General features: G+C 46.9%; 1 protein-coding gene across 1 annotated transcript in view; it reads right to left on the reverse strand.

Annotated features, from left to right (window-relative positions):
* TBC1D19 (TBC1 domain family member 19) overlaps positions 1–25,086 on the reverse strand; it is a 921,320-nt gene that overhangs the window by 465,773 nt on the left and 430,461 nt on the right. The window lies entirely within an intron of this gene.

A 25,086-nucleotide genomic window follows, 5' to 3' on the forward strand; every position in this document is an offset into this window, starting at 1 on the left:
GGCATATCCTGTCGCGGGCGCTAGGCCTACCCACACAAGTGAGGTATCATTTTTATCGGGAGATGTGGGGGAACGCTGGGTGGAAGGAAATTTGTGGCTCCTCTCAGATTCCAGAACTTTCTGCCACAGAAATGTGAGGAACATGTGTTTTTTTAGCCAAATGTTGAGGTTTGCAAAGGATTCTGGGTAACAGAACCTGGTCCGAGCCACACAAGTCACCCCTCCTTGGATTCCCCTAGGTCTCTAGTTTTCAGAAATGCACAGGTTTGGTAGGTTTCCCTAGGTGGCGGCTGAGCTAGAGGCCAAAATCTACAGGTAGTCACTTTGCTAAAAACAGCTCTGTTTTCTGTGATGTGTCCACGTTGTGTTTTGGGGCATATCCTGTTGCGGGTGCTAGGCCTACCCACACAAGTGAGGTACCATTTTTATCGGGAGACTTGGGGGAACATAGATTAGCAAAACAAGTACTATTGCCCCTTGTCTTTCTCTACATTTTTTCCTTCCAAATATAGGAGTGTGTGTAAAAAAGACATCTATTTGAGAAATTCCCTGTAATTCACGTGCTACTATGGTCACCCCGGAATTCAGAGATGTGCAAATAACCACTGCTCCTCAACACCTTATCTTGTGCCCTTTTTGGAAATGCAAAGGTTTTCTTGATAGCAATTTTTTACTCCTTATATTTCAGCAAATGAATTGCTGTATACCCGGTATAGAATGAAAACGCACTGCAGGGTGCAGCTCATTTATTGGCTCTGGGTTCCTCGGGTTCTTGATGAACCTACAAACCCTATATATCCCCGCAACCAGAGGAGTCCAGCAGACGTAACGGTATATTGCTTTCGATAATCTGACATTGCAGGGAAAAGTTACAGAGTAAAACGTAGAGAAAAATTGATGGTTTTTTCACCTCAATTTCAATATTTTTCTTTTTCAGCTGTTATTTTCTGTAGGAAACCCTTGTAGGATCTACACAAATGACCCCTTGCTGAATTCAGAATTTTGTCTACTTTTCAGAAATGTTTAGGTTTCTGGGATCCAGCATTGGTTTCATGACCATTCCTGTCACTGACTGGAAGGAGGCTGAAAGCACAAAAAATTGCACAAATGGGGTATGCCCCAGTAAAATGCCAAAATTGTGTTGAAAAATTGGGTTTTCTGATTCAAGTCTGCCTGTTCCTGAAAGCTGGGAAGCTGCTGAGTTTAGCACCGCAAACCCTTTGTTGATGCCATTTTCAGGGGAAAAACCACAAGCCTTCTTCTGCAGCCACTTTTTCCAATTTTTTTGAAAAAAACAAAATTTTCACTGTATTTTGGCCAATTTCTTGGCCTCCTTCAGGGGAACCCACAAAGTCTGGGTACCTCTAGAATCCCTAGGATGTTGGAAAAAAAGGACGCAAATTTGGCTTGGTTAGCTTATGTGGACAAAAAGTTATGAGGGCCTAAGCGCGAACTGCCCCAAATAGGCAAAAAAAGGCCTGGCACAGGAGGGGGAAAAGGCCTGGCAGCGAAGGGGTTAAACTGGAATGACATGTCCTCAGATACATCAGGACTGTTCTGATGAGTAAATGTATATTTGTTCATGCCTATGGGGATTGGGGACAATTGGGCCTGCATGGGGCAAATGAGAAATTAATAACTGCGTAGTAATGGCCAAAATGTCTGCCCCCTGTAATCCAGAAATGTTGTACTGGAAGTGACCTCATACCACTAGCGGATGGCATAATAGCGTAAGGCGCTGTTCACTGCCGTGCAACAATTAATTGGTTAACATGGTTGTCAATGGGGAATATTAGAGTATCATGATCGCCGTCTGCAGTGACGCAGCACACCGCCGCAGTGCGTATGCCATCTCGTCACCCCAACTTCACTTGACACTCGGATTACGTGCATGCCAGTACTCCACTGAGTGTGCCGCTGTGTCCTAACTCCGGTCCTGGAAATGGCAGGAGTGGCATGGGAAAGGACCCCAGCTTTACCAGCGAGGAACTGGACAAGCTCGTGGACGGGGTCCTACCACTGTAAGCCAAGCTCTATGGTCGACCAGTGGTACAGGTGAGTAGGTGGATTGGGGGCATGGATGTGTGTATCTGTAAACATGTGTGCACGTTTGACACTGTACAGTCGCGGGATTCATGACATGCTGCGTGTTTGAGGTCCTGTTATGATGTTGTGAGTGTCTGTCCCATGGGGGACGTATAGCCAGCTGTATCCAATGGGCATTGTCTGACCTCTGTCTTACTTTTTCTGTGTGTCCCAAAAGGTCAGCGCCCATCAGAAGAGGGGACTCTGGCATGCCATCGCCAGGGAGGTGCAGACCCTGGGGGTCTACAACTGGTGGAGCACCCTCAGCAGGAAGTGGTGGGAGGACCTGCGGCACTGGGCGAGGAAGACCTGCGAGGCCCAGCTGGAGAAGACCCCCTAACGAGGAAGGGGTGCCAGTCAGGCCCTGACCCCCCAAATGCGCTGCATTCTGGCGGTGGCGTATCCAGACCTGGATGGGCACTTGAAGGCTGCACAGAAGACACAAGGGGGTGAGTACAGAAACCATTGTATGCCTCCTTGATGGATGTGTGAGTGTGCTGTGGTATGCATGCTGTCTATTGGCAGGGACTCTGACTGATGTCATTTTACATATGGCTCCTATGGGTAGAAAGGTTGTAGGGGACAGATCTGCAGTACTTCAGGTCCCTCTGTGCTGTAGGAAATGGCTGAAGAGCAGGTTTGAGGCCAATAGTCAGAGGCATAGCCATGTGTATAGTGGTAGGTGCTGCATGGTGGAATATTTGCTGGGTGGGTATATGTGTGAACCAGTTATGTACCTCCATTCAGCCATTTATAAGTGTCTCTCCTGTTTCGTCTCCCCATCCATGTTCTCTTGTGTTGTCTGTGTATATCAGCATCATCTGGTGAGGGAGCTGTGGCACCAGTGAGTGGGGATGCAGCGGCCCACGGTTCCACAGAGGCAGAGTTGAGCAACGCCAAGGGGACCGGTGGGTTGGAGGGAGAGGGGACTACCACGGGGGAGGCAACTACCACTGGAGGTAGTGACTCTGATACCTCCTCCAATGGCAGCTCCCTGGCGGACCCTAGTGAGCCCACCCATTCTGTGTCATCTTCGCCACCCCCATACCATCACCGCCCTCCCATTTGCTCCCCACTGAGTTGCCCGTGCCCGCTCACCAAGAAGGGTGGGCATCTCCTTCGCCCCAGGCACCTCATCCTCTGCCCCAGTCAGCCCTGCTGCCCTCATGGAGGAAGCTATTGACCTCCTGACGACCATCTCTGTAGGGCAGACAACCATCGCCAATGCCATCCAGGGGCTAGCATCGGAGGTGAAGCAGACCAATGCCTACCTGGATGGCATTCACGGTGCTGTGTCTGGCCTACAGAGATCTTTTCAGGCTCTGGCCTCCTCTTTGAGGACAGCCAGTGTCCCTGGTCATTCCGTCTCCCCTCCAACCACCTCTACCCCTTCCAGCACCCCACTCCCTTCACCCGTCCCAAGCACACATTCTGACAGCCATGCACACATCTCAACACACAAGAAGAACACTGAAAAACACAAGCACCAAACTTCCCACCACAGGCATACACATAGCCAACATACAAAGGCACACACACCAACCTCCACTTCCCAAAAACACTCTGCCAAAACCCTGACGCGCACGGCACGGGTTTATTCGCTCCACAAATACTTGAGGCTTATCATGGCCATCATTTGCCTGTACTATTTGATTTCTCCCAAGGACTCATGACTACCAGCAGCTTGATCTATGTACCTTTTGTGTTTACATATAATGTTTTATATACATCTGAAGCCTTGACAAAGTCTTGAAGACAAAACACGTGTTGGCTGTTTTGCTCTATGGACTTATTGTTGCATTCGAACATCCTATTGTAACTTTGACCATTTATCACCATCTGGCTGCTCTTGACACATGGTCATTTTGAACAACGCAGTCTTTTGATTGAGATTTCTACTTTCTACCTGCACTTATAATAAATATCTACACATCATCTTCCAAGAACGAACTTTCTATTTATTCTTGAACATTATCACGATCAGGATTCATGCTATTGGTGTGCCCTGGCAACTCTTCTTTCACTTCCCCCAGTGTGTCTAACTCTTCCGCATCCCTGTCTGTCACCTCTACATGCATACTCATAGGCACTGCACCCTCATTCACTGTTGCTGACCCCAGTCTGACAGTCACCACGAAATCAGACTTCCATTCATGCACCCCATACACACCTGCACTCACCACAATGACTTTAGTTGACACATGCAGCACACTCATCAAACTTGCAGACACACAGACAACATACATTTACACTGGCAGCCTGTCTTGTCCCACTGTGTCCACCCCAACTCCTCCCAAGATACTCAAACGCTCCAAAACACCCACCCAACACACACCCACCACACCTCAGCATACTGTACAGTCACCTGCACCCACATCACGCACACCTACACCTGTCACAACCTCTCCCTCTACTTCCACTCCCACGCCTTCCTCAAGGTCCACCCCTATTGCCCCTAAAAAACCTTTCCTATCCCGTGTTGACCTGTTTGAACCTACTGGCCGACCCCGTCTCGTCCCTAACCGTGCCCACCTCATTGCCCTGTCCACTCCTCCCACGTCACAGCCCGCTCCTGTCCGCCCTTCCCATTCCCGTGCTACCTCCCCTGTGAGCAAGAGACCCCATGCTGGCCCAGGTACATCTGCCGCACCCCAGTCCAAGGCTGTTCCATCAGTTTCAAAGACCAGACCCAAGCCCACTCCACCTCTAAAACGTAAAGCCAAGCCCCTCCCTCCCAGTTGTAAGTTCCCGGCCCCACCACCCCCTGCCCCTGTTCCCTGAGGTGCCTGGATGCACCATTGTTGCCCTTTTAAGGTGGAGTACCATTTGCACTTGTGGGAGTCAAGTTGGGGCCATTTGGGCCCATCACACTTTGGACTACGGACTGGCCATTGGCCTTCTACTGGACTTCTGTTGCTCTGGAGATTAATAAAAGATTGTGTGGCCAGTGTTGGTTTTGGCACACTCTGGATCTGTGGTTTATTGTTTCTTTGTGAGGGGGTGTAGTGCGCATGTGTGTACTTTGGGCAGGTTGTCTTGGCCTTGTGTCGGGTAAGTACCTCTTGCTCTGGGGTGTATGGCTTGTGCTGTTGTGAGGGGTTGTGGGTGCTTTGCGGGGTGGGTGGAGTGGGTGGGTATTTAACTGTGCCCTTTTTTCCCTTGTTTAGTAGGTTGCAGTACTTACCGTTGTCGTCTTCGTCGGTGGTCTTGGTCGTGGAGGTATATGGCAAGGAGCTTGACTGGCCTAATTTGCAACTCTCTAACCATGTCTGTTTTGGCGTGTTGTGTGAGCCTCCGGTGAGTGTTTCCTTATATTTGGTTTGTTTCCGCCTGCCTTTGCGTGCCGGTGGTTCTCGCCCCGGAACTGACGGCGGACTAGTGCTTCATTATTTGATGGGAGGGTAGGGCCTTTCCATCGGCCTGTGGGCAGCCTCTGCCATCGTTGTCGGCACTCCTCTGCTGGCGGTGAGTAGTTTTCAGGCTGCCTGTTTTTCAGGTGGTTCATAATTTGCCAGCCCAGACTGCCTGACTATTGGCGGTAGATACCCCCATCACCGGCGGAGTGGTCTTTCCCGCTGTGTTCATAATGAGGGACTAAATGTGTAGCTAAATATGCGTTCATTCAATTACATTTATTTTATATCTCCATATGTGACAAGTGTTTAGTTTGCCTATGTGTAACATTTCCATGTTTTCTGTGAGGTTTTGTGTCACATTTCAATTCTCATACATGACACTCTACGTGACAGCTTACTGTAAATTTATCAAAGCAGTAATGTTCATGTAATGGACTGATTTGACAAATCGCCCTCTCTTACACAATAGAGTGTTCTAGAAACGACATTAAAACAGTTGCCAAACCCCTGAAGCAGTGAATAACTTACTCCTCTTTTCGAAAATGAAATTCCTGGAAATAATACTGACTCATATTAAACAATAAAACTGTAAGGAAAGACATTTTCTTATCTTACAATCAAAAATGCCAGGAGTGCAGTATGCTGCTTGTTTGGCTCTGCACATCACGGACACAGAGACAGGGAAAGAAGAACTGCTGCACATCTGATGTAAGCAAGATTAACATATGATGGATGGAATGGTGAGCAATGTAAACATTAACCCTCAGTCACAAAGATCAGGGTTTAATCCATCATTTTTTTGCCCCCCACCCCAGTTTGGACTCAGCCATATTCAAATCAGTCTTGACATTGTTCCCCATGGAAACAGTCCAGTCCGAACTGCCAAGCCAGGTCCTCCCTGGACTGAAAACAAGCATCCTGGGACTGTTTTCAGGGTATCACCCTTTTTCAGCCAGGCTAGCTTGAATCCAGTGGCACAGTGAGCGCAGGACCCATGTCGGGGCATACCCTTCCAACTTAGGGAAACAAACGCAAAAAGACCGAAACCGGTCCTAGGATGCTTGACTTTTGATTCAAAATTGCCCTTCTGTCATGGGTCAGAAGCTAATTGACCATATAAATAAATAAAAAAATATTTGCCCTCATATTTGGAACCAAACTCAAATCTGTTCAGTACTAGTGGGACCAAAATCAGCGGGCCATGCCCTTCAGCAATACTTCTTGCTACAGAAAGCCCCATCCTAGGAAGACCTGCACTGCAAAAAACTGAGAAAGGTGCATCTCCCCATGGATAAGGCATAAAGAATGCTCTTACAAACAAGAAGTGAAAGACCACATTGAATACAATAAGTGGCAATTACCACAAGGTAATTATAGTCAGGACCTAGTTTCTATAGAAAAAGTGTTTTTTGTTTTGCTAATAACTTTGGCGCGGTTTGATGAATCTTCATGAAATATAAAAAATTGTATACTTTGCTAAGCCCAGCTTCTGTTTTGAACGTTTCGGAGTGATCTGTCAAGTGGGAGCTGAGAAAAAGTGTGGGTCACAAAACGCGTTTTCCCCATTCATTTTTCCATAGGACCTTTAGATATGCCCACAGCCCGAACCACTGAACAGAATTACATCAAATTTGGCACAAAGGTAGATTCTATTGCGCAGATCATGGTTTTTGTGATTTGGTGTAAATCCATTCAGTAGGTTTGGAGTACTTTAAGGCCAAAAAATATAGATTATATTGGGACGCGGATCCTCTGCAGATCCACTCAGGATCGATCCGCAGATCTACATGCTACAAGAATAATATGATTGGCTGGCTGCAACTTGATAGAAAAGTTGCGGCCAACATTTTGTTTGTCGCATAGACTCGGGGTGGGAAAAGAAGAGAGAAAAAACACATAAGGGATCGGGATACTGTTTCCTGACCCCATAGGGCACATAGAGGAGGGGGGGGACCCCTTGTGGGCCAAACTTGCCCAATTTTCTTTTTTCATCCAATTTACGGATCTGCAGATTCACTGATAGATCCACGGATCCCGGATTCTGGATTCCACTTGAGGATTCGAAAATCCAGAGAAAAATTTTAAAAAAACTCCCACTGTATCCAAACTCATGATGTGCATGCTAAAAAACATAGAAAGTCACTGAAAAAAAATAAAGGTTGAAGGGATGTTAAAGTTAGTTTCTGAATTTACTTGCACGAAACCTTAGAAATTCAGGAGTTATAGTTAGAGTTATTTCAAATAATAGTAACTCGCGCCCTAAGGTAACTATAACTCGTGCCTTTGCCATGCACAGATTTTATTCACTGATGACACCTTCTTTGTCATTTTTGATATTATCATTGTAACATTTGCAATACAATTATTGATCAGCAAACTGCGCATGATAAGGTCACATCCCTGTAACCTTTGTTTTTTTCAGTGAGTATATATATATATATATATATATATATATATAGAGAGAGAGAGAGAGAGAGTAATAAGTCAGATAATACTAATTTTGGAAAGTGGTAAGGGCAGGTAAGTACCTACACTTAGCAATAGGATACTAACCTCCACTTAGGTCCAGTTAGGTCTCAATAAATTGAACCCTGCTCAACCCTTGATAGCTTGGAAACGAGCGACAAGGCTTAACTTAGGAGACAAGTGTGTAAAGCATTTAAAAATCACTAAACAGTAAATAAGTAAAACACAATACAAATTCAACATCAATTTATAAAAATAAATGGTATTATTATCTTTAAAATGACACCAAAATGCTTAAAATTGGATAGGAGAATCGGAGATTTGAAATTTCAAAGAATTAATATTTTCCAGCACATAGAAGCAACTAGGGCTCAAAGGGTTAAAAAAGGTCACACTGGACAGGGACAAAGCTCAGAGTTCAGGCTACCCACGAGTTAACACTGTTACACTTACTTTCAGAAGTGTTTCTTGATTCCGAAAAGGGGTCCACAGAACCAGCCAGGGTTCCAGAGGCTCTTGTTTGCCTCTTAGGGTATGGGACTACAAATCCCAAAATGCACCTCTTCAACTTATGGAGTTGCTCCAAACGTCTCCAAACTTCTGGACCTTCTTCTAGGGGTCCTTTGTGGGTCCTTGAAGTGTCCACAACTTGATCCAAGGTTCCAGAAGTTCTGAGTTGCTCCTTGGCAGTTGGGACTACAATTCCCAGAGTGCACCTATATCCTCAAATGGCCACTGGACGCTGGCCAGCTGGGCTCTGCTCTGCAGGACTTGATGCAGGGGTCTCTGGGAAGCTCCTTACTACCTGTAGCTTACAGGGAGTACCTTCTTGAAGCAGTTGGAGACGAGCAAAGTGCAGCTGGTGCAGTCCTGCAGAGTGCAGTATCCAGGTGCAGGTCAGTGGTCCAGCAGGGCAGTCCTTCTTCTCCTCGTAGGAATCTGAGGTGTGGTTGCAGCTATGCCAAATTTATTTTTGTTCCTGGGGTGGAAAGCAGGGGGGGGGGGTTGACTATCTAATCACAGACAGGCTCCTTCCCCCTTTGATGACCACTTCCTGGGAAGAGTGGCAAAAATCAATCCCAGGGAGCAACATTCTTCAAAACTCCATCATGGATTAAACTGATTTTTGAGGGTTAGATCTCGCTCCTCTATTGCTGAATTCAAAGATTCAACTAACTTTTTGTCTGTGAAGGTTTCAATTTCTTTAACAATGCTTTCAATTTTTTCCATCACCTTATCTCTGTCTATCTGGGCATATTTAATTAATATTTTCATCATTCTTGCTGAACTGTGAGCTTCATGAGCTGCCCATTCTTTCAACATATCCGGATTAGGGTCATCATATGTGGGCATAACACAAATCCGCAGCCCTCTGGGGACTCTGTCTGCTTCCAAATATCCATTTAAAGATTCACATTCCCACCATTTGTTTAACTCTCTTTTTTTTAAATCTCTCTAATTCTTTGAATGCTCCACATAAATCTGTTCTTCCACTCACTCGTTCTAGACCTTGTTGATTAGTTTCCACAGTTATTGCTTTGGCAAACGCTAATTCAGCTCTTAATTTTCTGCTGTCATATGTGCTTTGCGATTTGCTTGCCATTTCTTTCTGACTATCTTGATTCTTAAATGAAAATAAATCACTGCCGTCAATGCCTCGTGCGTCGCTTTGGAACAATCGTTATATAATATAATCCTTAAAACAACGTTTGGCTCCGCTTCTTACAAATACACAGCAGTAACGCTTACCTGGTCCCAGCGTCTTGTCGGCTTTGGCGTCCTCCGACTCCGCAGCAGACTTTACCCGGAACCAGCAGCGCTACACTTCCCCGAATTCACAGCAGGGGCAGGAAGGTGAATCTATAAACACTCCGTACCAGCGTATCCTTCCTGCACCTAAACGTCAGAGGTGCCAGTCGACTGACGCACGCCACTGCGTCTAAATTTTCACACTTTCTTCCTGGGCAATTAATTATACGGATTTACAAGTGCATATTTCATGACAATATTGTATGTTACTGTGTAAGAATATATATGATTGCTAACAACATGTTTTATATGATAATATATCTAAATTAGCATAGATTATTGACAAAATAAATTTCAGGGTTGAGAGTCTATGGCTGGATTACCGAAGAATTATGTTTACTATCCCTTTCAGGGAATAGATTGAATTTTATTCTAGGTCGATAGTCATCGTTTTGTTGATTTTAGGACACTCATAACCAAAAGTGCATAAAACCTGTCATGGGGAGGAATACGAACCATAGAGCGTATTATTTAGTGCGATTGTCCGATATAAAATTTTGGAATTATGTTCAAAATATTTGTGCTTTATAATTGTATAATGGGATCACATAATATATAAGCAAAGCCAAGATGGCGACTGTCAGGTTGACAAATGCGGCAACGCCGAAACGCGTTCCTGTGTGTAAATAAATCACTTAACTTTCTTTGTCCGTGGAGTGCCGTCCTTCCGTATTACAGGAAGAAAGTGTGAAAATTTAGATGCTGTGGCGCGCGTCAGTCGACTGCCACCTCTGGCGTTTAGGTGCAGGAAGGGTACGCTGGTACGGAGTGTTTATATATATATATATATATATATATATATATATATATATATAAAACCCAATTTCAGACATCAGTCCCATTAAGGATCAGAATAGAACTAAAGATATGAAAAGACCTAAAGTAGAAAGTCACCACTTCTACCCTAACAGTAAACAGAAATAATGAAAGTCACCTATTGTGACTTTGAAGAATATGACTCCAGTTGAAAAGATAACAACTGCCTAAATAATACCCTCTATTATCAAAACATGTCAGAAATAGCAGTGATGAAAATAGATGTAAATAACTATTAACAGCTGGATTAATTAAGCACTACACTGTGTGCCATAATTAAGAATATATGTCAATGTATTCAATCACAAACAATTCCTTCTTTAAAATTCAAAAGAATGAAAGGAATTAAGGATATGTCTAGTTAACTTTGTCATACCGACCAACTCTAAATCGTTGCAAAGCAGGATATACATGTACACCAAATAAATGTGACCCATCAAATGGCATATCTTTTATGCTATTCTGGACTGCCTCAGAAAAGCCAGGTTAACATAGCGATGCATGTCTTTGCAATGCAACTGATTGGGCCATAGCGCTATTCACAGAATCTGTAGTATCCATACCACATTTTATGGTAAACTTAGACGCATCTCTGCCATTCTGCACCAACTGTAGAATTTCACCTCTGGCTTCCAATGGAAGAGAAGGCAACAAGTGTACCACTGAGTCCCACAACACATGGGAAAATCTGCTCAAAACAAATGCAGTATTCAAAGACCGTGATGCTGCACTAACCAAAGAGAAAATATTTCTACTACAATTTTCCAGCCACCTGGACTCAGTGCTTTGTGGGACTTGAGGAAGGGAACTAGGGTCCACAGAATCTGTAGCTGCTTGCACAACAAGACCCATAGTGATTTCTTAGTGATTGTTAGTGCCTTAAATCAACATTGGTCTGGAGCTCTCCAGCACATAGCTGTAGGAAAGTAGGATCTTTCTAACATAGTTACCCCCACTTTTTGCTTAGTGTCAGTGTGTTTAGACTAGTACACTGTGATCTTGCTAACTAGGACTCAAGTGTTAGTGTTCTCTCCCCTATATTTAGTTGGTAAGTATCTTTTACACCCCACAATTGGCATACTGGTGTACCCATGTAAGTCCCTAGTATATGGTACTTAGGTACCCAGGGCACTGGTACACCTGGGGTCCCCCATGGGCTGTAGCATGTATAGTGCCACCCATGGGGGCCCATGCAAACTGCGACCACAGGCCTGCTATTGTAGCCTGTGTGAAATAGTGCATGCACCTTTCACCCCAGATATAAGGTGTACCCTCTATCTCTGTCACTGCAGTCTGATCCTGTAAGTCACCCCCTAAGGTAGGTCCTTGAGCTCAGGTGGGGTGCATAGTTCTAAGTGTGGGGACACCCCTGCATGAGCAGCAGAGGTGCCCCTACAAACCTCAGACTCAATTTCCTGGGCCTTGTAAGTGTGGGGAAGCCATCTTAAAGTATGTAGTGGACACTGGTCAACACGAGATGTCCAACTACATAACGGCTTCACCAAACCTAGTCATGTTTGGTATCAAACATGTTGGAATCATGCAACTACACTGATTCCAGTGCTAGCTGCATGATACAATGAACTCTAGGGGTTTCCTAGGGGACCCATGTCTGCCTGTACAGCCTGGCAGGGTCTGCGTTCCAGCTTGTGCTGCTGCTGTCCCAAGACTATCTTCTGCCCTCCTGCTGCAGAGCCTAACTCAAGCAGGGGAAGGCAGAATAAGGGATTTCCTGTAGAGGAGTGGTGTTAACACCTCTCCTTTAAATAAGTGTCTTTGGGCTAGGGTGGGGGTGCCTCTGAGCACCACCAGACTGCTTTGAAGTGCAGATTTGGTGCCCTCCTTGCATAAACCAGTTTACTCCACTGCAGGAGCCTCCAGCTCCGTCTCTGGGGTGAAACCACACAAGCAACACAAGAGGGGCCACCCACTGCCCAGTTCCTCCCCTAGGGAGGTGCCCATAGATCTGCCAGGTGGCCACTTGATTCTGCCATCTTGGAACTAGGATGGGCCGAGGCCCCTGGGAGCCTCTGAATGGTTAGTCCAGCTGGGTGACGTCCCTGACCCTCCCCTTCGATCGGTGGGTCACTGCAGTAAGTGTCCAACCCCCAGGTGGTACCCTGGATTCATCTGTGGATTCATCTCTGGAACTGTCTGAAGACTCTTCTGCAAGACAATTCTGAAACCTGGACATTGAAACTACTGCTGGACTTCACTGGGACCCAAGACAAGACTGGACATAGTAGGAGGGCTCCTACTACAAATTTATCCCTGTGCATTGCAAGGACGCTGCAACCTCAGTGGCCGCGTGTTAGACCTCTCAGCCTTAGGGTGGTCTTCCCCCAAACGGTTTGCCTGCTTGCTTCCATTTTGTCTGGATTTTTGCTTGGTTGGCTTAAGGACTCTGTGCACTTTACCACTGCTAACCAGTGCTAAGGTGCATGTGCTCACTCCCCTAAACATGGTTTGATTGGCATATACTATACCTGATTGGCATATTTAATTTACATGTTAGTCCCTTGTAGAGTGGTATACCATTACCCAGGGCCTGTAAATTAAATGCAACCGTTGGGCCTGCAGCACATATTGTGCCACCCACTTAAGTGGCACCTTAAAACTTGACCCATGCCTGGCATTGCAACCTGAAAGCAGTGTCCCACTCCCATGTTGACTTGGCATTTAAACCACTTGCCAAGCCTTAAACTCCCCTTATTATATATTTGTCACCTGTAAGGTAGGGCCTAAGTACCCATAGTGCAGGATGCTGTGTAATTAAAGAATAGGACATGTACTTTTTAGTTTTACATGTCCAAGTAGTAAACAAACTCCCAAATTTGATTTCTCTCTACTGCGAGGCCTACCCCTCCCTTAGGGTAACACTGGGGATTCCTTATTAAAATGAATAAGTTGTAATTTCTAAACCAGAGGTAGTAGATATGCCATGGTTGGTACCTATGAACTTGTAATGATAAACCCTCTTTAATGGTAAAGTCAGATTTATTTTCCTGCCCTTAGCCCTCTGTGCCTGTACCATGCTTTAGGTCACATGACTGGGTCTAACTGACAGTTGGGACTTTGTGAATTCACCCCAGACAGGTACACAATATGGGGATTTACAGAGCCTGAATGGGGGATTAACTGACTTGATGGCGGGGTGGAGCTAAGCATAGCCCCACTTGCAACTGAATAGGCTGTGCTCTGCCACCACACAATAAGCTTAACGACCCTGTATTGTCAGTGCAGCCAGCTAAGAGCCAGGGCAGGGGGCAAGAAATTCCTGGAACATTAGAGAACCCTTCTGGAAACTTCTCCCAACTTCTAGGAGCAAGGCACTAGAGTATAAAAAGAGCGCTCTTAGACCTGCTCCTCAGTTCACTACTGGACCTGTGGAAAGGCTCTCAGAGGACTGCCTGCTGCTGTGGTCTGCTATGCACTCTGCCAGACTGCTGGTGTACCTGGAAGGACTGCTTTGTTTTCTGGAGCCTGCTTGGGACCTTCAGAGACAAATCCTGCTGCAGAGCTCTGCATCACCACCTACACCCATGACTCCAGAAGTGACTCCAAGGACTAGTCCAACTAGTCTCCTGTTTTGAGCCTCAGGGACATAACAGGCTCCCACCATCTTAACCCCTTCGCTGCCAGGCCTTTTCCCCCTCCTGTGCCGAGCCTTTTTTTGGCTATTTGGGGCAGTTCACGCTTAGGCCCTCATAACCTTTTGTTCACATAAGCTACCCACGCCAAACTTGCGTCCTTTTTTTCCAACATCCTAGGGATTATATAGGTACCCAGACTTTGTGGGTTCCTTGAAGGAGGCCAAGAATTTTTTTTTTTTTAAATGGGGAAAAATGGCTGCAGAAGAAGGCTTGTGTTTTTTTCCCTGAAAATGGCATCAACAAAGGGTTTGCGGTGCTAAAATCACCAGCTTCCAAGCTTTCAGGAACAGGCAGACTTGAATCTGAAAAAACAATTTTTCAACACAAATTTGGCATTTTACTGGGACATAGCCCATTTTTACAATTTTTTGTGCTTTCAGCCTCCTTCCAGTCAGTGACAAAAAAGGGCGTGAAGCCAATGCTGGAGCCCAGACACCTAAACATTTCTGAAAAGTAGACAAAATTCTGAATTCAGCAAGGGGTCACTTGCGTAGATCCTACAAGGGTTTCCTACAGAAAATAACAACTGAAAAAGAAACATATTGAAATTGAGGTGAAAAAAACATACATTTTTCTCTACGTTTTAATCTGTAACTTTTTCCTGCAATGTCAGATTTTCTAAAGCAATATACCGTTACGTCTGCTGGACTTCTCTGGTTGCGGGGATATATAGGGCTTGCAGGTTCATCAAGAACCCTAGGTATCCAGAGCCAATAAATGAGCTACACCGTGCAGTGCGTTTTCATTCTATACCGGGTATAAAGCAATTCATTTGTTGAAATGTAAAGAGTGAAAAATAGCAATCAAGAAAACCTTTGTATTTCCAAAAAGGGCACAAGATAAGGTGTTGAGGAGCAGTGGTTATTTGCACATCTCCGAATTCCGGGGTGACCATACTAGCATGTGAATTACAGGGCATTTCTCAAATAGATGGCTTTTTACACACTCTCTTATGTTTGGAAGGAAAAAATGTAGAGAAAGAAAAGGGGCAATAAAACTTGTTTTGCTAATCTATGTTCCCCCAAGTCTCCCGATACAAATGATACCTCACTTGTGTGGGTAGGCCTAGCGCCCACAACAGGAAATGCCCCAAAACGCAATGTGGACACATCACATTTTTTGAAAGAAAACAGAGGTGTTTTTTGCAAAGTGCCTACCTGTAGATTTTGGCCTCTAGCTCAGCCGGCACCTAGGGAAACCTACCAAAACTGTGCATTTTTTAAAACTAGAGACCTAGGGGAATGCGAGATGGGGTGGCTTGTGGGGCTCTGACCAGGTTCTGTTACCCAGAATCCTTTGCAAACCTCAAAATTTGGCTAAAAAAACACATTTTCCTCACATTTCGGTGACAGAAAGTTCTGGAATCGGAGAGGAGCCACAAATTTCCTTCCATCCAGCGTTCCCCCAAGTCTCCCGATAAAAATGATACCTCACTTGTGTGGGTAGGCCTAGCGCCCGCGACAGGTAATGGCCCAAAACACAAAGTGGACACATCAAATCTTTTCATAGAAAACAGTGCCTACCTGTGGATTTTGGCCTCTAGCTCAGCCGGCACCTGGGGAAACCTAGCAAACCAGTGCATTTTTGAAAACTAGAAACCCAGGGGAATCCAATATAGGGTGACTTGTGGGGCTCTGACCAGGTTCTGTTACCCAGAATCCATTGCAAACCTCAAAATGTGGCTAAAAAACACATTTTCCTCATATTTCGGTGACAGAAAGTTCTGGAATCTGAGAGGAGCCCCAAATTTCCTTCAAACAGCGTTCCCCCAAGTCTCCCGATAAAAATTATACCTCACTTGTCTGGGTAGGCCTAGCGCCCACAACAGGAAATGCCCCAAAACGCAACGTGGACACATCACATTTTTTTAAAGAAAACAGAGGTGTTTTTTGCAAAGTGCCTACCTGTAGATTTTGGCCTCTAGCTCAGCCGGCACCTAGGGAAACGTACCAAACCTGTGCATTTTTGAAAACTAGAGACATAGGGGAATGCAAGATTGGGTGGCTTGTGGGGCTCTGACCAGGTTCTGTTACCCAGAATCCTTTGCAAACCTCAAAATTTGGCAAAAAAAACACATTTTCCTCACATTTCGACCAGTGTTTCCCCAAGTCTCCCGATAAAAATGATACCTCACTTGCACCTGCAACAGGAAATGGCCCAAAACACAACGTGGACACATCACATTTTTTTATAGAAAACAGTGCCTACCTGTGGAATTTGGCCTCTAGCTCAGCCGGCCCCAGGGGGGGCAGAAATGGCCTAAAATAAATTTGTCCCCCACCCCCACAAGCCCCCCCCGGGAGCGATCCTTGCCTACGGGGTCGCTCCCCCTGCGTGACATTGGTGCCAAAAAAAAATCCCCGGTGCCTAGTGGTTTCTGCTCCCTTGGGGGCAGATTGACCTAAAATCGGCCAATCTGCCCCCAAGGGGGGCAGAAATGGTCTAAATACAATTTGCCCCCCAGGGGAGCGACCCTTGCCTAATGGGTCGCTCCCCACCTAAAAGAGAACCAAAACAAAACAAAAAGAAAAAAAAAAATGATCCCTGGTGCCCAGGGGGAGCAGAAAAAGGCCTTCCCAAAAAAATGCCCCCCTGGGAGCGACCCTTGCCCAAGGGGTCGCTCCCTTATGTCCATTAAAAAAAAAAAAAATCCCTGGTGTCTAGTGGGGTTTCAAAAGCCGGATTGCAAGCAATCCGGCTTTTGAAACGCTGGGAGAGACTTCAAACGGAAGGAAATACATTTCCTTCCCTTTGAAGCCTCTCCGGGCCTCCCCCACGTGATTGAAAGAGAAATGCTGATGGGGGGGACCCTGTGACAAATCAGTGCGCGCTTGCGTGCTGACGTCACAGTGGGGGTGAGGGGGGTCGGGGTGGAAGGGTAAGGGCTTCCCCTTCCATCCCTGACTTGGGGGGGTGGGGGAAACCCCACAGAGGGAGCGCTAGCGCTCCCTCTGGGCTCTGTGACCAGGACGTAATGGTTACGTCCTGGGCACAGCAGCACTGTGCCTCAGGACGTAACCATTACGTCCTGGGCACAGAACCGGTTAAACCTGCACCTGGGCCCAGTCTGAGTGAGACTTGCACCCCCAAGTGGTCTCCCTCTGCTCCTAGAACCTTGGTTGTGGTGCTAAAGCTGCCCAGGTGGCTACTTTCTAAAACTGAGGACTTGTTCAGAACTCTGGTTCTACTATTTGGATTTTCATGGTTTTGGTGTCAAATAACTTATTACAATTTTCACTATTTTTCTAAATTGGTTTAGGATTTTTATTGTGTTGTGTTTTCACTATGTTACTGTTTGTGTACTGCATAAATACTTAACACATTGCCTCTAAGTTTAGACTGACTGCTTTTTGTGCCTAGCTATCCAGGATCAAGCACAGGTTAATTTAGTGACTTTTTGTGGTTCACCTGCAATGGATTGTGGCTGTTGCTTGAGCAGGGTTCACACCCCAGTCAATCAACAACCTAATTTCTCACACTGTGCATTCTCCAGAGTCGCAAGGACTCTGCCTTCACTTAGGAAAGCAAGAAGGAATCTCCCTTGGAGTGAAGGAGTCACTCCCCTGCATCCGTTGGCACCTCAACGTCGACAAATGGTTTGTGGATACTCCTGCCCCATTAGTTCTCTAATGCTCTACTACACAGGTGGTGGTTCTGTGGCACTCCAGAGGTCGGACCTGTCTTTGTTGCAACTGAGAAGTCTGAGGTCCCTCGCTGGAGCTGCCTAGCTGGAACTCCTATGCACTGTGTCTGTTTGTCATTGCCAAGGCTTGTTGGCTCTTCAGTCTGAAGATCTCCTAGCGCCAAGAAGCTCCAACCTGCAGTACTGCACAGATCCAACAGTGATGTCCTCTCTACAACTCCTTCAACGTGGGTACCCTTCTTTGTAGTGCTGCAGAGTGCTCCCTGTGACTTCCTGTGCCTGCTGCCAGGGGGTCCTGCTGGGAACTTCAACGATTCCTCCTGGGTCTCCTGCTCCTGAGGGCTGGCCCTGACTTACCTACAAAGATAAAGTATCCTGAGCCCTGCTGGTCCCCAAAATTCTGCAACACTCCATGCAACACTTTCTTGCATCTGCTAAGGCTTGTTGGCAGTCCTGCTGACCACTGACCCCTCTGCAAACCGACAACCAGCATGGGACAGCTTGTGGATGACTCTTGGGATCGTCTTGCATTGCTTGGACTCCACAGCTGCACTTCTTTGACTACTGTCCAACAGGAAAGCATCTCCAAGAAGGGAGGGCATTGCCTCCCGCACCACCCGGGCACCCCTGGGTGGTCTGGACTCTTTCCTCTCTTTCCTTAAGTCCTCTTCTTCTGGAATCCACACCTGGGTTCCACCGAACTGGTCCACGGCTCGCGATAGCAGCTGGACAATCAAGGTCCCTATTGACTTCAATGGGAGGTACCAACACAACTTCACCCTATGCACCTAGACTCCCTGGTGTAGGCACTCTGCTTCTCTGGGTATCCACGGGTGCGGCCACTCTTGAACCTCCCTTGTCGCAATGGGTTTCCCCGGGGTCCTCTGGGAGGGGTCCTAAAAGTCCAGCTGCGACTTGCCCATGTTATCCTATGGACACTGACCTGGGGATACAACTCTACACACAGGCGCCTGGGACATTCTAGCTACTTACCTTTGGTGTTTTAGTGCTTCCCCAGTCCTAAGGGTCCTTGGGTGGTAGTTTGGGTTGGTAGTGACTTTTCCATTTAATTTTTTTAGTATATGGTTTGGCCCCCCTATAGAGGCCCATGTTATTTTATGCATATACTTACCTTTTTCTCAGTATATTTTTGTATGTTCATATCTACGGATAGGAGATATACCAAAGTTAGTTTAGTGTTTGTGTTATTATAAATAATACATTATTTTTCTAACAACGTTGTAGTTCTTCACAGTGTGTAAATCACTGACTGACCTGTGTGGTATCTGCAACTGTTTTACACTCTCTTGGATAAGCCTTAGTTGCTCTTCACAGCTACCCTTGGAGAGCTCTGGTTATCTGGAACCTCTTACACAATCACTAAGTGTTGCCGGGACTCAGTACAGGGTTCCTCACCTATAGGTGTACACCATATACTGAGCCGGCCTCCTACAATAGCTTCGAGTCATATAATGAGAATCTCAATTGCTCCATATTGCATTTTTGGGGGTACATCTGGTTAGATTTCCCTAGCCTCAGAGGTGCAGGTAAAGTAATCCTACCACAGAGAAAGAGAAAAAAGAACAGTATCTTACACCCGTCATGTGGGCTATACACATTTCAAAAGGTGTGCCTGCTGAAGACCAGGACAGTAAACCCAATTATCATAAATGTGCTGAATTAGCAGCCCCCAAAGCAGCAGCAGCCTGTACTTTAAATAGGGGAATAGGAGACAGAAGCCGACCTGCAGGTGGGCCCGTGACTGAATGTGTCTGCAGAGGGATGTCTGACGGGCTCAAGGGGCCCCCTATTACCCCCTTCAGAGGGCTTCCGACAGGCGGTATACTACCAATGTGCCACCTTTTTGATGTGCACTGATAGCTCTAGCGTTACATGTGCTCCAACGCTATCAGTATTATAGAAAGGGGCCACATTTGCATCTTTGACTTCTATAATACCATTGCAGCACAACAGCACTCCGGCAGCCTGGACCTCATCCTTCCTCTCCGGCAGAACACAGACCGTCCGCCTCCCACCCTTCCGCTCAGAAGCCAACAACATCATCTGTGGCGTCCCCCAGGGCTCCTCCCTGAGCCCAACGCTGTTCAACATGTACATGGCCCCCCTCGCACAAGTGGCCCGCCGGTTCGACCTCAACATCATCACCTACGCCGATGACACCCAGCTCATCCTCACACTCACCAACGACCCTGCCACCGCCAAAGCCAACCTCCACGAGGGAATGAAAGCAGTCGCCGACTGGATGAGGAACAGCCGCCTGAAACTCAACACCGACAAGACAGAAATCCTCATCCTCTGGACATCTCCCTCCGCCTGGGACGACTCGTGGTGGCCCACCACCCTCGGAACTGCCCGACGCCCACCGACCACGCCCGCAACTTGGGATTCATCCTCGACTCCGCACTCTCCATGGACAGACAAGTCAGCGCCATCACCTCCTCCTGCTACAACACCCTCCGCAGGATTTACAAGTGGATCCCGACCGACACCAGGAAGACAGTGACCCACGCCCTCGTCAGCAGCAGACTGGACTACGGCAACGCACTCTATGCAGGAATCCCAGCAAAACACCTACAGCGACTCCAACGCATCCAAAACGCCTCAGCCCGACTCATCACCAACGCACCCCGCCACTGCCACATCACCCCTCACCGCAAAGGACTCCACTGGCTCCCCGCCAACAAAAGGGTCACCTTCAAGCTCCTCACCCACGCACACAAAGCACTCCACAACGCCGGCCCCTCCTACCTCAATGACAGACTCAACTTCTACACCCCGACCCGCCAACTGCGATCCGCGAGCCTCGCCACCGTCCCTCGCATCCAACGAGCCTCCTCCGGCGGCAGATCCTTCTCCTACCTCGCCGCGATGACCTGGAACACGCTCCCTACCTACCTCCGACAGACCCAAGACCTACTCGCCTTCAGAAGACTCCTCAAGACCTGGCTCTTCGAACAGTAGTAGTCCCCCCCCCCCAAGCGCCTTGGAACCCTAACGGGTAAGTAGCGCGCTATACAAATATCTGTGATTGATTGATTGATTGATTGCACAAAGCAGATGCACATATCTGTTGCAAACAACCTATGCATAATAGGGCCCCAGAACAGCCAGAGAGCTTGTAGGATTTGTGAGAGGCTTACACAGTTTGCTGACCCTTCCAATATCACATGATTATAACACATCCTTCAAATACAACAAAGGTGAACAAAATAATAAAGAAAATGGAAACACCAGCAAACTCCTATCCTACATTTGTTCTTAGATCTGACAGCGTGTGCAAAATGCTTCTCGCCAAAACCTTAGTACTGCCTATATGATTGGGCTGTAGCTTACTGGCAGTAAAATGTCCTTGAGACAGGTCTTGCTCCTACACAAGTACAGATGGCTCTCCAACCCCCATCGGAGAAATAAGTTATATAGCTTTGTGCCTAGTAACCATTGTTGCCTAGCAGCAATGATATGTTAAACCATTGTGATGAGTGGATGTATGTTAAACTGTTGATGGGTGGGCACACTTTGTAACCTGCTGCTGTGGTTGGTCACTTAGGGACCTGTTGCTAAATAGGGTAGCAAGGCAACCAGACACTGCTAAGGAGTTGGCTTAGAAGCGCAGTGTACAAATTGCTAATGAATCCCACTGCAACAATTCTAATCGTTATTATGGTAATATGAAATCTGCACATTGTTTACATATGAGAATACAATGTATTTGTTACACTATATCATTATTACAACATGCACACAACCCTTAGTAAGAGTAGCTTGAGAGTTACTATCCCCAAAGGCCCTCATTACAACCCAGGTGTAATAAGCTAGGGTATTTACCACACCAAGTAAGTACCACTGCCCCAGGGGGCGCTATTTACCTGGTGTGGTAAATACCTCCTATTTCAGGTTTTCAACATGAAACATATGCACAACATGCACAATTGTTTAATACACCAGATTTTTAATATTTTACCTTTTTGAAGGCCTTTTCTTCCGGTAGATTTCTGTAGGTTTAACCTACTAGGATCTATCAGAGGCGAAACTATGAGGGTGTGATGACACTCATACAACTTGTAATGACAATCCCTGTGCAAATTCAGAATTTAGCCATGAACCTGTAATGAGGGCCAAAGTAGCAAACTACTGTAGGAAGCTGGCCTGGCTTATAGTGGGTACCTTGTGGTACTTACACCTTGTGCCACGTCCAGTTATCCCTTATTAGTAGAATAAAGGTGTTTCTAGCAGCTTAGGCTGATAGAGGTAGCTATGGCAAAGCAGCTTAGGCTGAACTAGGAGACATGCAGAGCTCCTACTATACCACTTATATCATATAGTACTATATCACAGGAAAACACAATACTCAGAGTTACTAAAAATAAAGGTACTTTATTTTAGTGACAATATGCCAAAGGTATCTCAGAGGATGCCATCACTTAGGAGGTAAGTAATATACAAAAATTATATGTACACAAACCAAAAATCAGGTAAGTAACAGTAAGAAAAGTAGTGCAAACAATGTAGAATCACAATAGGATGCAATAGGTAGAAATAGGCCTAGGGGCAACACAAACCATATATTCCAAAAGTGGAATGCGAATCACAAATGGACCCCAGGCCTATGGTAGGTTGTAGAGGGTCGCTGGGACTGTAAGAAAACAGTAAGGGTGTCCAATATACCCCACCCCAAGACCCTGAAAAGTAGGAGTAAAGTTACCCTACTTCCCCATAAAGACAGTATAGTCGAGATAGGGGATTCTGCAAGAACCACAACCACCAGCAAAACACTGAAGATGGATTCCTGGACCTGAGGACCTGTAAAGGAAGAAGACCAAGTCCAAGAGTCACGCAAGTGTCCTGGGGGGCAGGAGCCCACTAAACCCCGGATGAAGGTGTAAAAGAGCTGCCTCTGGGTGGAAGAAGCCAAAGATTTTGCAACAACGGAAGGTGCCAGGAACTTCTCCTTTGGTCAGAAGATGTCCCACGACGTGCTGGAGGATGCAGAAGTGTTTCCACGCAGAAATACCGCAAACAAGCCTTGCTAGCTGCAAGAGTCACAGTTGAGGATTTTGGGTGCTGCTGGGGACCAGGAAGGACCAGGATGTCGCCCCTTGGAGAAGGAGACAGAGGAGGTGCTCAGCAATTCAGAGAGCCCCCACAGAAGCAGGCAGCACCCGCAGAAGTACCGGAACAGGCACTTAGAAGATCTGAGGACAGCGGTTGACTCGGAGTCACAAAGGAGGGTCCCACAACGTTGGAGTCAAACTCAGCGAGTTGGGCAATTCAGGATGGAGTGCTGGAGACCCAGGCTAGGCTGTGGAGAAAGGAATCCTTGGAAAAGTGCACAGAAGCCGGAGCAGCTGCAGATCACGCAGTACACAGGATTACTGTCTGGCGTGGGGAAGCAAGGACTTACCTCCACCAAATTTGGACAGAAGGGCCACTGGACTGTGGGAGACTCTTGGACCCAGCTCCTGTGTTCCAGGGACCACGCTCGTCAGTATGAGAGGGGACCTAGAGGACTGGTGATGCAGAAGTTTGGTGCCTGCGTTAGCAGGGGGAAGATTCTGTCAACCCACGGGAGATTTCTTCTTGGCTTCCAGTGCAGGGTGAAGGCAGACAGCCCTCAGAGCATGCACCACCAGGAAACAATCGAGAAAGCTGGCAGGATGAGGCGCTACAATGTTGCTGGTAGTCGTCTTGCTACTTTGTTGCGGTTTTGCAGGCGGCCTGGACCAGTCAGCGGTCGATCCTTGGTAGAAGTCGAAGAGGGAAGTGCAGTGGAACTCTGGTGAGCTCTTGTATTCGTTATTTGAGGAATAGCCCAGAGGAGAGACCCTAAATAGCCCATAAAGGAGGATTGGCTATTGAGAAAGGTAAGCACCTATCAGAGGGGGTCTCTGACGTCACCTGCTGGCACTGGCCACTCAGAGCTGTCCATTGTGCCCCAGCACCTCTAAATCCAAGATGGCAGAGGTCTGGGACACACTGGAGGAGCTCTGGGCACCTGCCCTGGGAAGTGCTGGTCAGGGGAGTGGTCACTCCCCTTTCCTTTGTCCAGTTTCGCGCCAGAGTAGGGCTGGGGGATCCCTGAACCGGTGTAGACTGGCTTAGGCAGAGATGGGCACCATCTGTGCCCATCAAACCATTTCCAGAGGCTGGGGGAGGCTACTCCTCCCTAGCCCTTCACACCTATTTCCAAAGGGAGAGGGTGTAACAACCTCTCTCAGAGGAAAATCATTGTTCTGCCTTCCTGGGACCAGGCTGCCCAGGTCCCAGGGGGGCAGAAACCTATCTGAGGGGTTGGCAGTAGCAGCAGCTGCAGTGGCGACCCCGGAATGCAAGTTTGGCAGTACCCGGGTTCTGTGCTAGAGTCCCAGGGATGCATTGAATTGCCCCCCCCCCATACCAGACATTTTACTGGGGTGACAATTCCATGATCCTAGACATGTTACATGGCCATGTTCAGAGTTACCATGGTGACGCTACATGTAGGTATTGACCTATATGTAGTGCACGTGTGTAATGGTGTCCCCGCACTCACAAAGTCCGGGGAATTTGCCCTGAACAATGTGGGGGCACCTTGGCTAGTGCCAGGGTGCCCACACACTAAGCAGCTTGGCACCTAACCTTCACCAAATGAGTGTTAGACATATAGGTGACTTTTAAGTTTCTTATGTGCAGTGAAAAATGGCTGTGAAATAACGTGGACATTATTTCACTCAGGCTGCAGTGGCAAAAGAAATGTCGCAGCCCATAGGGATCTCCTGGAACCCCAGTACCATATACAAGGGAATTATAAGGGTGTTCAAGTGTGCCAATGAGAACTGGTAAAATTAGTCACTAGCCTGCAGTGACAATTTTGAAAGCAGAGCGAGAGCATAAACACTGAGGTTCTGGTTAGCGGAGCCTCAGTGATACAATTAGGCACCACACAGGGAACACATACAGGGTATACATTATGAGCACTGGGGTCCTGCCTGGCAGGATCCCAGTGACACATAGGCAAAAACAAACATGCATACAGTGAAAATGGGGGTAATATGCCAGGCAAGATGGTACTTTCCTACAACTACTACACCCTGCTTTATAAATCATATTATGTTGTAATGACTTAACGCACAAAATCCTTCCACCAGGGCACTCAATGTGGGGGAAAACACGCCACAGTATGGGGGACCTTTGTGAGTGTCAGTTTGGATCAGCCAGTAGGAAACTACATTCCCGGTAAACAATATCATGAACATGTCAT

This window comes from Pleurodeles waltl, chromosome 1_2 (genome assembly GCF_031143425.1).
Source record: "Pleurodeles waltl isolate 20211129_DDA chromosome 1_2, aPleWal1.hap1.20221129, whole genome shotgun sequence".
Taxonomy (NCBI): domain Eukaryota; kingdom Metazoa; phylum Chordata; class Amphibia; order Caudata; family Salamandridae; genus Pleurodeles; species Pleurodeles waltl.